The sequence below is a fragment of the Ananas comosus genome, linkage group 8 (genome assembly GCF_001540865.1).
Source record: "Ananas comosus cultivar F153 linkage group 8, ASM154086v1, whole genome shotgun sequence".
In the NCBI taxonomy this organism is placed as follows: domain Eukaryota; kingdom Viridiplantae; phylum Streptophyta; class Magnoliopsida; order Poales; family Bromeliaceae; genus Ananas; species Ananas comosus.
Genome location: NC_033628.1, coordinates 7,922,181 through 7,935,437, shown reverse-complemented (window position 1 = coordinate 7,935,437; position 13,257 = coordinate 7,922,181).

The following is a 13,257-nucleotide window of genomic DNA, read 5'->3' as shown; positions in this document are numbered from 1 at the left end:
TCTTACATGTAAACCCGCCACTAGGCAGAAAAAATGCAGAAGAAGGCGGTGAACCATATACTGCTTTTTATAAGACGGTAAACGGTTCACCATTTTTAAAACATGGTAAATGTTTCACCACTAATCTCTTTTTAAACCCTAGGGCGCCCGAGTGCTCAACTCTTCTACTTTTCGCTCTTCTACTTTCTGCTCTATCTCTTCCCTCAATTTTTCTTTCTCCCTCTCTTTCTCTGCGCTCGTGCTCTTGGGCCCACTTTCCCTGCCACCAATAGTAGCACCTTGACAGTAACACCCCATTTCGAAGGTCCTCTCTTTTCTCCCTCTCTCTCTCTCTCTCTCTGGTGCGCACGCGCACCGCTCTTTCTCTTTATTATACACTCTCTCCCCCCTTCCCTTCCTACCCCGATAGGAGATGCACTCGGTTGTCGAGGGCATCTTCATCGAGCATTTGACCAGATACATGGTATTGATTCTGTACACTCTAACATAGAGGATGATGTGCTTGAGTGAGGATGTGGTAACGTAACAAAGGATGAGGGCATGGTAGGGACCCAGTGAAGAGAAGCTAATATACATTTGGATTTTTCAATCTTGTTGTATATTTGATATATTTGTATGGTATATACATAGTAATCTTTTATAATAATACTGTTATTCATGCCAAGGAGTACTTGAAGTCCTCCTTGTGTGAATTTAACCGATTGTTATTTTGATTGTAAGTTTACAAAATATATTTGTTTTTTTTTTTTTATTCCAAGCTACTTAATGAAAAAAAAGGTATATGGTAGTAGAACAAGAATGAGATGAATCATTCACAATATAGTAAATCATTTATTGTTTTCGTTAAAGTGGTGAATCATTTGTAAGTTATGGGGAACCCTAAAATCTATTTAGATAATATCAATCACCTAGAGAGGGTGAATAGGTATAACAGTCAAAAATACAATCTCAATGTACCAAAAATAAATGCAAAAATTAAAACTAGCACACCGAAATTTATGTAAAAAAACTCCAATTAGGAGTAAAAAATCCATAGGACCAACAGGTGATGACAATCCACTATAAAATAAAAGAATACAAGGTGATTACCGACTCCACGAACGAGCACCTCACTTTTATCTTCTATGGATCTCGCGCACACCAATAGCTTGTCCACGCCCCATGTTCGAATCTACGAACGCGACTCGAATCCATGAGCACCGACGATCCGAATCTAAAAATCGTCTTGATCACGTCGAATCCACGATGCCACTCCGTCCGGAGCAAGACAAATAACGTTGGTGATGATTTATTGCTCAGATGATCATGAAAGAACCATAGAAGATGTCTCTAAGTAAATCTCTAACCATAAAAATCGTCTTGATCACGTCGAATCCACGACGCCACTCCGTCGGAGCAAGATAAAGAACGTTGGTGATGATTTTTTGCTTAGATGATCATGAAAGAACCATAGAAGATGTCTCTAAGTAAATCTCAAATTGATTCTAGAAGAGCATTAAAGATTTAGGACACCAAGAATCAATTTGAGATAAGCTTATTGTAGAATATGAGAAAGACGGCTATCTATAAGCTTCTAGGATTTCTAAAAGATAAAATATGCTTAACCATATTTTAGAGACACCCCCACATCTTATCTATAGACTTAGAAGTAATTAAAATCAGATTGGGATTGAAAAACTATTTTTAAATCAGATTATGTAAGATATTGATTTCCCCGTCCTATTAAACCACTTTTGGTCAAAAGGACCAAAGCGTGGCGAGAGAGATGTTTGGACATGTTCCATATGACATTCCAATAATGTTGGATGGGTTAAAGTTGAACTCCAAGTGAGTTAGAAAGGTTTTAGCATTGCTCGGCGCGCGAAATAGAGTCGAAACAATGCAAAACTATATTCTGGAGCATTGTTAACCGGTGACTAAATCATGTAGTATCGGTATCCCGTAGCAACCCGAGAGCAGCAACTCTTGGGTTTGGCCTCTGCGAAGCTGGTTAACCGGTGATTAATCAAGGCATACCGGTACCAGGTACTGAAAACAGCAGATTTCGGTTTGTTGCAAATAGCAATTGTTGAGGGGTTTTATTGCAATTATGGCAGCCTATAAATAAACCCCATCACCCTCTCTTGTGTTCACAGCCAGAGAACACTCATTTTTTCATCTTTTTTCTCCCTTTCTCTCTCTAGAAGCTCTCCCATGTGTGGAAGCAAGTTGAGGGATTGGTGGAGATTGAAGCAATGAAGTGGAATTTCATCTTCGTCATCTTCTCCCTTGGCTTTGAGGAGTTGTGGAGAGGTAAGCTCTTGGAGCTTCAATGGTAGATTTCTAGGGTTTGAGTTTTAAACTCTAGAATTGGTTTTAGTAGAACCCTTTGATGCTAAATAGATGTTATTTGCTTGAATCGACGATCTTTATGGCGTATTCTTGCAAAGTTGAACATCTAGGGTTCCGAAAAAAGGTTTTGTTAAATTGAGATCTAAAGTTGGGATTGATCTCTTTTATACCTATCTGCTAGGTAATCGAACGGGTTGGTGATGTCACGCCCTGTGACCCGCTTATTTGGTAGGATTCGGGTCGTCAACAGACCGCCGAACTGACAGAGTTTTCCCTTTACGTCCTAGGCGTCGCAAACAATACAATACAAGAGGTTCCAAACAGGAACAGTATTCATACAACGATTGCATAAGGAAGGTATCAAACAACATAAACAACTAAGCTATTACAAGCATTCACATCACATGCTTTTTACATATTACATTTTTATTTTCTTTTCTTCCAAATACAATTAAGATTACACAAATAATGCTTTCTTTCTCTTTTCTACACCCCTAGGTAGGCTGACTCGGGGTACCGCTATCCCTGGTCTCAGTGGTAGGGCGCTATCTACGAAACTATGCCTTGTCCTCGCGCCGCCGCGCCGCTCACGTGTGAACCTGTACCCCCAAAAACAACACGGGGGTGAGAACTATTGTCCATAGTTTCCAGTGGGTACGACCACCCAAGGGAAAAGCTCGACCCGCTAGGTCCGAAGGAGGCACTGCAACATGTTAGTCCAACAAGTATCCACAGATAGATATATTTCATCAAATATTTTATGGAACTAATATTTATTATGTTCATGCCTCGCAACATGCAACAATGCTAATCATGCAACTCAATATGCAATGAGGTAAGTATATCTACTAATTCTACTCGCTATCCATAGCTTATCCAAATGACATCTAAGTTTTCCTTTATCTTAGATTCATGTCAATTACAATTTGCTCATAAGGTTTCATCTACCTTTCCAAAGCTATCCACTCGACTCGGTCTTGAGTCAATCATCCACGAAATACCGCGCAAAGCCAGGCTCAAGGTGAAGGATATCTCACTTGCACCTTAGCCTTAAGTCCACTCAACTGGGATGCCAACTAGGATGCCAATCCACTCTGCTGGGATTCATCCATAGCTCACAAGAATGTCACCCAATTTCACTGGCTAACCAAAAGGTTAAGCCCCGACTCACTCTGAAAATCTCATAGGTGAGGAAAAACTGCACTTGCACACCGAGACCGTCTGCGGGACAACTACGTCTGCCCCGGGACAACTACATCTGTCCCTATCGTGAAGTACTCCGGAGACCACTGCTTGGGTGGAGCGACCACGCGAAGTAAAAACAGATTAAGTGAGTATAATCCAATCCTCTCACTCGAGGATACCCTGTCTACTAGGTTTAACAACGACACGGGAAATCCACTAATCCAACAATAATGTCACAAGTGTCTGTACTACACTAGTTTCACGTGGCACATATCCACGACTCGGAAAATCATCTATCCCTATGTTCACGTCATAGTGTCTCTACTACACTAATCCAAATGCCACTCGATCTACTTGACAATCTACTAGTCTACATCGAGTATCATAGCTTTCATGTTCTTGTTTTTTAATGCCGAATTCTCTAATCCACCTAGAGTTATCGACCCAAGTCCAATATGCATAGTTTTTCTAACATAATCCGTATATGTCAACATGCATAGTTCATCTAGCATCTCAAGATACGTCAACATGCATATTTATCTAACATAATCCATATATGTCAACATGCATAGTTCTTCTAACACAATTCATATATGTCAACATGCATAATTCTTCTAACATAATTCATATATGTCATCATGCATTCATTTAGCATTATGTAATCATGCATTCCATCTAGTATTTTTACAATACATCATCATGTACTCAATGGTAGCCTAACATAGCATTCGACTTACGCATTCATATGTTCTATAGCCAACTATCATTATATGCATCAATAATAAATATCACTTCGCTTCGACATGGAAGCGAGCTAAACACTTTGGTGAGCACAATCCACATCGTAACGCTCTCCGATTGCTTGTCGACACTTGTAATCGGCCTTCCGCGGCACTCGTAGTCCGGTTCAGCCCGATCTTGCAAATAATCACCAACCGTGCATCAATCCGTGGCCTCGGATTTTAAAGGGCTTCATCTAGATGCCGCGATGCCACAAATCTGATTTCTTGATTTTTAGACGCCGCCTCGGCCCTCCACGCGGAAATGAAGCCAAACGGTCCTTTTTCCCAATATCTTTGCGTAGCCTCGACGGATTGCCGAATCGTCTTCACCAAAGCATCAGGAAACCTAACAATTTGGTTTGTATAAGGTTATACTAGATCAAAACCCTCTAATTTCCAATACCCTTATTCTAACCCTAGCCTCTACAGTTGCTCCAAATAATCCAAATTAAATGGAGAAAACGTGCTAACATAACATTAGAGGCTACTAGAACATCAAAAATTAAGGATTTAGCCAAATTCTAAACACTTACCGAATTTGCGAACGTCGAGTCGAAAGCACGTCGCTCAACCGGGCGCACGAAGACTCGAACCCTTGCTTCCAACGCGTTCACAAGCTCGCTCTCCGCCAACGCCGCGAGTTTGAGGAAGAGATTTAGAGAGATGAGAGAGATATTTAGAGAGAGAAAGGGAGGGTTTCTCTCTCCCTCCATATGTGTGTGTGTGTATGTGCTGTGGGTGTGTGTTCGGTTGCAGGAGAAGAAGAAGGCAAATGCTTCTTTTATAATTAACACCCTCAAAACACTATTCACACTAGGAGTTTAGCAGCTCAGGATCAGATACCTTTCGCCGGTTCTTCTGAATGTTCATTCACGCTCAAATTTGACAGTCAGGCTCGATTTTTGCTAAATAAACGGAATATATCTTAATTTTTCAGTTTCGACAATTTTTGGTCACCGAAAGCTCTACCGAACTGTAATCTCTAGCAGATAGCAGTCGGATTTTATTTTTCACTTTTCGGGTGTCAGAATGATATGAAACTTTAAATCTAGCCTCAAAAAAATAATTCTGACATATTTTCAGATTTTCAAAATTTTCCGTCACTGTGCATTTTCTGCTAAAAATACCAGCCCGTGTCTCACAGAAAATTCTAAATCTCCTATTTTTATTCTGATTTTAGCACGAGTCATTCCAGACTTACATTTTACTTCTTTAAGTCCAATAAAAATAGTATCTTATACTATTTTTATTTACACTTAATTTTATATTACAATCTGGTACATTACAGATGAACTCGGTTTGGCGATTCGACAAGTCGGCGCGACGATATTAAAGAAAAGCCTGTTTTTGGCTTCGTTTGCCGCAGTCAAGGGAATTAGGCGGCAGAAAATTACGAGAGTTGGAGTCTAGCTTCGTGGCATCACCAAAAGGTGGGGGGTGTCCATCCCGAAGCAGTTGAACTTTCTCCTATGTCCGAGTTATTTTATTATAGCATATGTTCATATATTGTTAGCATGCATTGTAGATTATGTTAAGTAATTGTACTTTAATTCCTTACATGTTTTCATAGTAGAAATCATATAGTGAGTTGAGTACTTGATTTAGTGGACACATGAGGATTGGATCTTGACATGGAATTCTATAGTGCCAAAAGAACAAAAGATGAACTTGGACATGTAAATGAACTCAAAGAGTGGCATTTAGACTAGTGTAGTAGAAACACTACGACATAAACTTAGGAATAGATGACGATTTCCTAAGTAGTAGCATGTAAACCAACGAGTGGCATTTGGACTTGTATAGTGGAAACACTTACAATTTGATGATATGAACTTAGGGATAAAAGATGATTTCCTAAGTAATAGCATGTGAACTAGTGCAATAGAGGCACTAACTATCCTCGAGTGAGAGGATTGGATCGTACTCACATAGTTTCTGTAACCTTGGCGTGGTCGCTCCACCCCAAGTAGTGAGCTCCGGAGTAGATGTCGCGTTGGGACAGACGTAGTTGTCCCGCAGGCGGTCTCAGGTGGGCGTAGCGCAGAGTCTACTCACCGCGAGATTTGAGATGTGAGTTTGGGCGCAACCTTTTAGTTAGCCGAGATGAGATTGGACATTAGATATAGTACTTGATAGTAGATTTCATTACTATGTAGTCATTTCCTTTATATCTTGCAGGTTGAAACATAGTATCATGTTAGTAGAGTACATTACTATGTTCATGCATTCATTCTGTATATTGAGGCATAGTCGCATGTTGTAGGTTTTGTTACTATGTAGCAGCTCATTTTCATATCTATCTATCTATCTATTTATGCCTGCTTAGACCTAGTGGGAAGATCGGTAGAGTCGGCGGCCGAACCCACTGGGAACTATAGTTATATAGTTCTCACCCCACTTTGTTGCAGGGCCGAGTACGAGCGGACCGGGTGAGGACCGCAGTAAGGGCATAGCGCCCTAGTTAGCTAGCAGCTTTCTTTATGCATTAGTACACCCTGTATAGATGAGAGGACATGATGTATATGTATTTTGGGGAGTTATGGATGAACATGTATACATTTTGGAGATGAAAAATATAAACTCGATGTGTATGTTGCATGAAATTGTAATAGCTAGAGTTTTCTCTCTTTTGTTGATTGCTTGTATTAGCTCTTGCTTAGATCATGTATGAGGTTATTGTTCCCTAGGCAACTGTTTACATGCATGATCTCGTTGTTGTTAGCCTTGGGCATGCAGGAAAGGGTCTGTCTGTTCGGCGTCTGATTGACGTACCCGAACCGACCAAATTGGCGGTCGCGGGGCGTGACAGATTAGAATTAAAAAATTAATTCCAAATTAGATTAGGATTGAAAAAACAAATTTAAAAATATTTTCCATCTTATATATAGGTTTGGAAGTAATTAGACTCATATTAGGATTGAAAAATTGATTTTAAAAAATCTACATCGGCTTTGGAGTTCGAACCCTACATAGGGTCCAGACTTTGAAGTTTCAAAAACATGAAAATTCGGATCTTGCCCTCAAGGTCCGGATACTCCTTGTGTATACTAGCCAGGAAGGCATACGGGGTCTGGACGTTGCAACCAGTGTCCGGATCCTGAAACTTGGAAAACTTCAATTTTGAATATTTATCAATTTATACCTATTCTAATGTCTTCCGAACATATGTATATGATCATAAATCATTATCAATAATATTTAAACTTACCAAGTATTGTGGATTTATGTTTTGAGTCTTCGAGTCTTCTAACTTCATCTTTTCTTTCTCGAACGTTCAAGACTCCGACTCATTTCACAAAATATGCCAATATAAAATCCGTAACACGATTAACTCCTTTTATAAATGATGAATCAGTCACTACAAGGTTCACCCTTTTTATAAATGATGAATCATTCACTGCATTCTTCATACTGTACCTACCATCACTTAGGAAAATTTATGGTTGTGAATTGATGGAAGCTTCAAAAAGTAGGTGCTAGAAGCTTAAAGGCGGTGGATGAAAAACTGCATGTAGAATATGGTAATTTATTTACCATTGTCATGAGTTTATGAAAATTTCTGAAGAAAAGCAGCGACCTGTTTGTCGTTTTCAGAAAGCAATAAACAGTTGACCATTTTTTTATTTTTCCTACCAACTCACCACCTATGTTGTAAGATATTGATTTCCCCATCCTATTAAACCACTTTTGGTCAAAAGGATCAAAGCGTGGTGAGAGAGATATTTGGACATGTTCCATTTGACATTCCAATAATGTTTGAAGGGTTAAAGTTGAACTCCAAGTGAGTTAGAAAGGCTTTAGCGTTGCTCGGCGCGAAATAGAGTCGAAACGATGCAAAACTGCATTCTGGAGCATTGTTAACCGGTGACTAAATCATGTAGTACCGGTACCCCATAGCAACCCGAGAGTAGCAACTCTCGGGTTTGGCCTCTGCGAAGCTAGTTAACCGTTGACTAATCAAGGCGTACCGGTACTAGGTGCTGAAAACTGCAGAATGCAGTATGTTGCAAATAGCAAGTGTTGAGAGGCTTTTATGCAATTGTGGCAGCCTATAAATAAACCCCATCGCCCTCTCTTGTGTTCACAGCCAGAGAACACTCCTCCTTATCTCTTTTTCTCATTTTCTCTCTCTAGAAGCTCTCCCAAGGTGGATCTAAGTAGAAGGATTGGTGGAGATTGAAGCAAAAAAGTGAAATTTCGTCTTCTTCTTCTTCCTTTGCTTAGAGAGGAAGGTTTTGAGGTAAGCTCTTGGAGCTTTAATGGTAGATTTCTAGGGTTTGTGTTTTAAGCTCTAGAAATGGTTGTAGTAGAACCCTTTGATGCTAAGTAGATGTTATTCGCTTGAATCGAGGCTCCGCGTGGGGTATTTTTGCAAAGTTGAACATCTAGGGTTAGAAAGGGTGTTTGTTAAAGCTAAGATCTAAAGTAGGGATTGATCTCTTTTATACATATCTGCTAGATAATCGAACGCGTTGGTGAACTCAGTTCGGCGATCCGAAGAGTCGGCGCGAAGATATTAAAGAAAAGCTTGTTTTTGGCTTCATTTGCCGCAGTCGAGAGAGATTGGCGGCGGAAAATTACGAAAGTCGGAACCTAGCTTCGAGGCATTACTAGAAGGTGGGGGGTGTCCATCCCGAAGTAGTTGAACTTCTTCCTATGCCTAAGTTATTTTATTATAGCATATGTTCATGTATTGTTAGCATGCATTATAGGTTATGTTAAGTAAATTGCACTTCAATTCCTTGCATGTTTCCATCGTAGAAATCATATAGTGAGTTGAGCACTTGATTTAGTGGACACATGCGGATTGGGTCTTGACATGGAATTCTATAGTGCCAAAGAACAAAAGATGAACTTGGACATGTAAATGAACTCAATGAGTGGCATTTGGACTAGTGTAGTAGAAACACTATGACATGAAGTTAGGAATAGATGATGATTTCCTAAGTAGTAGCATGTAAACCAAAGAACACTACAACAAAAACGGTCTATAGCGATACTTTTAAATGTAGGTACATGTCAAAAAAGTGCTGCTAGCTAAAATTACCGATATTTTTAAAAAGTGTTGCTATATGTGGGGTCGCTAGGTATATAGTGACAGTTAAAGAGTGTCGCTATAACCTAAAAGGGTGCTGCTAATTTACGAACACTTATTTAAGCATTTAGCAACCACCGAAACTCTATCTCGTTGGCTGCGATGGCGGAGGAGGACGACAGGAAAGGCTCTTCGTCTAGAATTTCAGTGGATTGAGTGAAGAGAGAAGAAAAGATGGTAATTGATTTTTTTTTTTTTCTTTTCTATTTGTAATCGGGTCAAATGGACTGGGTGTGGTGGGTTGAGTAGAGTAATCTTTTATTTTTAGTTGGATTGGGCTTTATATTTAGGCATAAGTAGATGTTTTTTAAAATTTTAGCATAAATGGGACACTTACTCAAAAGTGTCCCAAACATGTGTCCCTATAACCTAATTCTGTTGTAGTGGAATGGCATTTGGACTAGTGTAGTTGGAACACTTACAGCTTGATGACATGAACTTAGGAATAAAGATTATTTCCTAAGTAGTAGCATGTGAACTAGTGCAACAGAGGCAGTAACTATCCTCGGGTGAGAGGATTGGATCGTACTCACATAGTCTGTGTAAGTTTGGCGTGGTCGCTCCACCCTAAGTAGTGAGCGCCGGAGTAGATGTCGTGTTTCGGTAACATGATTACCCAGCAGGCGGTCTCGGGTGGTGTAGCGCAGAGTCTACTCACCGGCGAGATTTGAGATGTGAGTTTGGGCATAACCTTTTGGTTAACCGAGATGAGATTGGACATGAGACATAGTACTTGATAGTAGATTTTGTTACTATGTAGATATTCCTTTATATCTTGTATATCATGCAAATTGAGACATAGTATCATATTAGTAGAGTACATTAGTATGTGCATGCATTCGTTTTGTTATTGAGGCATAGTAGTATGTTGTAGGTTTGTTATTATGTAGCAGCTCATTTTCATATCTATCTATTTATCTGCTTATGCATACTTAGACCTAGTGGGAAGATCAGCGGAGTTGGCGGCCGAACCCACTGGAAACTATTCGTAGTTCTCACCCCACTTTGGTTGCAGGGCCGAGTACGAGCGAACCGGGCGAGGACCGCGGTAAGGGCATAGCGCCCTAGTTAGCTAGCAGCTTTCATTTATGCATTAGTACACCTTGTATAGATGAGAGGACTTGATGTATATGTATTTTGGAGAGTATATGTTGAATGAAATATATGTTCAATTTCATGCAACATATATATCGAGTTTATATTTTTCATCTCCAAAATGTATACATGTTCATCCACAACTCTCCAAAATACATATACATCAAGTCCTCTCATCTATACAAGGTGTACTAATGCATAAATGAAAGCTGCTAGCTAATTAGGGCGCTATGCCCTTACCGCGGTCCTCGCCCGGTTCGCTCGTACTCGGCCCTGCAACCAAAGTGGGGTGAGAACTACGAATAGTTCCCAATGGGTTCGGCCGCCAACTCCGCTGATCTTCCCACTAGGTCTAAGTATGCATAAGCAGATAAATAGATAGATATGAAAATGAGCTGCTACATAATAACAAACCTACAACATACTACTATGCCTCAATAACAAAACGAATGCATGCACATACTAATGTACTCTACTAATATGATACTATGTCTCAATTTGCATGATATACAAGATATAAAGGAATATCTACATAGTAACAAAATCTACTATCAAGTACTATGTCTCATGTCCAATCTCATCTCGGTTAACCAAAAGGTTATGCCCAAACTCACATCTCAAATCTCGCCGGTGAGTAGATTCTGTTCTCACCCCATTTTGGAGATGAAAAATATAAACTCGATATATATGTAAACTTGATGTATATGTTGAATGAAATTGTAATAATTAGATCTTTTTCTCTTTTGCTTGTCATTGCTTGTCATTGCTTGTATTGTACTTGCTAGATCATGTATGTGGTTCATGTTTCCTGGGCAACTATTAAGTACATGATCTTATTGTTGTTAGCCTTGGATGGACAGGGGAGGCTCTGTCCGTTCGGCGTCTGATCAACGTACCCGAACCGGCCAAATTGGCGGTCGTGGGGCGTGACATATGTGGTGCGTACGTGACTAGTTGGCAAAAAGTTCCAAAGAAACTAGCCTCTATGAATTGGTCCATCATGCCCCAGGTAGCAGCCGAACCCAGGCTCGCTAATAGACCCGTCGCATACATAGGAAGCCCTATGTATATGAAGTGAAAGAAGTATCTTTACACAATACAAGAGCTACTACAAGCAAGTATTAGAGCTGAAAATGAAACTACTAACAACTAAATAGTAATCCACTGTACATACATGAGTGCAAAATATATAATACATCTGATACTTAATCATCAAGTACAAACATCACTTTTCAAGCTGAAAGTAATGGCACATCAGTATGTACAATGACAACTCTCAAAAACTGCCACCATAAGTACTCTTCTAGCTCGGCTAGCAGAAATAAATAGGAATCTAACTCACAACTCTCTTACTTCGATTAGTAGCAATGATAAAGGTGGAAAGATAAAGGTGGAAAGCTCTACAAAAAAAAAGCAACAAAGGACGTGAGAACTACTAAAACAAGTAGTCCTTAGTGGGAGCCATCATCGATGCTGACAGCCTACCCACTAGGTCTATTGTAATATACCGAAAATACGGAAAATAAATATCGAACTTTAGTCAAAATGACCAAAGTGCGAAGACGGTACACTTCGGAAAGTCCGAAGGTGTTAAAATGATCAAAAGTGCGTTATGGGAAGTTTTCGAGAGCTAAAGAATCAAAATTTTGCAAACTGCAGACTTTCAGCTCTCGGGGACCGGTCCCTGGTGGGAGAGACCGGTCCCCGAATGCGTGAGAAATGAGACAGCTGAAAAATCGGCTAAGTCCCAGAAAAGTAGCTCTCGGGAACCGGTCCCTGCGGGGAGAGACCAGTCGCAGAGAGACTGGTCTCCCTGAGAGAGACCGGTTGCGTCGCGCGTAGCCCTGGCTACCCGCGGGGAGAGCTTTCTGGGACTCGTCCCAAGTCGGGGAGACCGGTCCCCGAGCGTGAAATCTGCCCAGTCCAGGCAGTGTATTAAAGTGAAAGTTGAGGGGTTTAATTGCAATTTTGCAACCCATTGAGTTATGTCTGGGGGTAAATGAGAAATTTCTCTCATTCCTCACCCTCTCACACTTTTATCTCTCTTTCTTTCTCTAGAAGAAGACAAGGAAAGAAAGGAAAAGAAGAAGAAGAAAGTGGAGAAGAAGAAGAAGGAGTGAAGGAACTCCCTCTCCTTCATCTCTAGCTTGGAAAAGGAGAGCTTACAAGGTAAGCTTTGAACCCTAATCATGGTAGAACCTAATCTAGGGTTTAGATTAAGCTACAAATGATTTTTGTAGAGCTTTTAGAGTATTTGAAGCTTTTCTTTTGCTTCATTTGAGATCAAGACCATGAATATGGTGATGCTTGAGGTGAGCTTGACACCTCTCATGGTGAAATCCAAACTAGGGTTTCGAGTGAGCTAGGAATGGTTTAAATAGGCTTTTTTAGAGTATAATAAAGCTATTTTTGCTTCCCAATGAGATCAAACCCTAGGTTTTTGCATGCTATGGAGCTAGGGCACCCAAATTGGGGCTTTTGCTTATGGGAGTTTCTAAGTGAAATTGACCATCTAGAAACCTAATTGGGGACCAAACGACCGCATTGGTGCGCTCGAAAAAGCGTTACGAAAAGCCGATGTAAAGTTATGGCCAAATAAGCCTAATTTGGCTTTGTTTTGCCGCAGGTAGCGAACCGGGAGCCTAAAAATCCCAAGAAACTCACCGGAGCAACTTTGAGAACCTACAAGGTGGGTGGTGCTATTCAAACTCGTTGAACTTCTCTCTATGCCTAATGTGTCATTCAATTGAGCATATATAAATATATTGA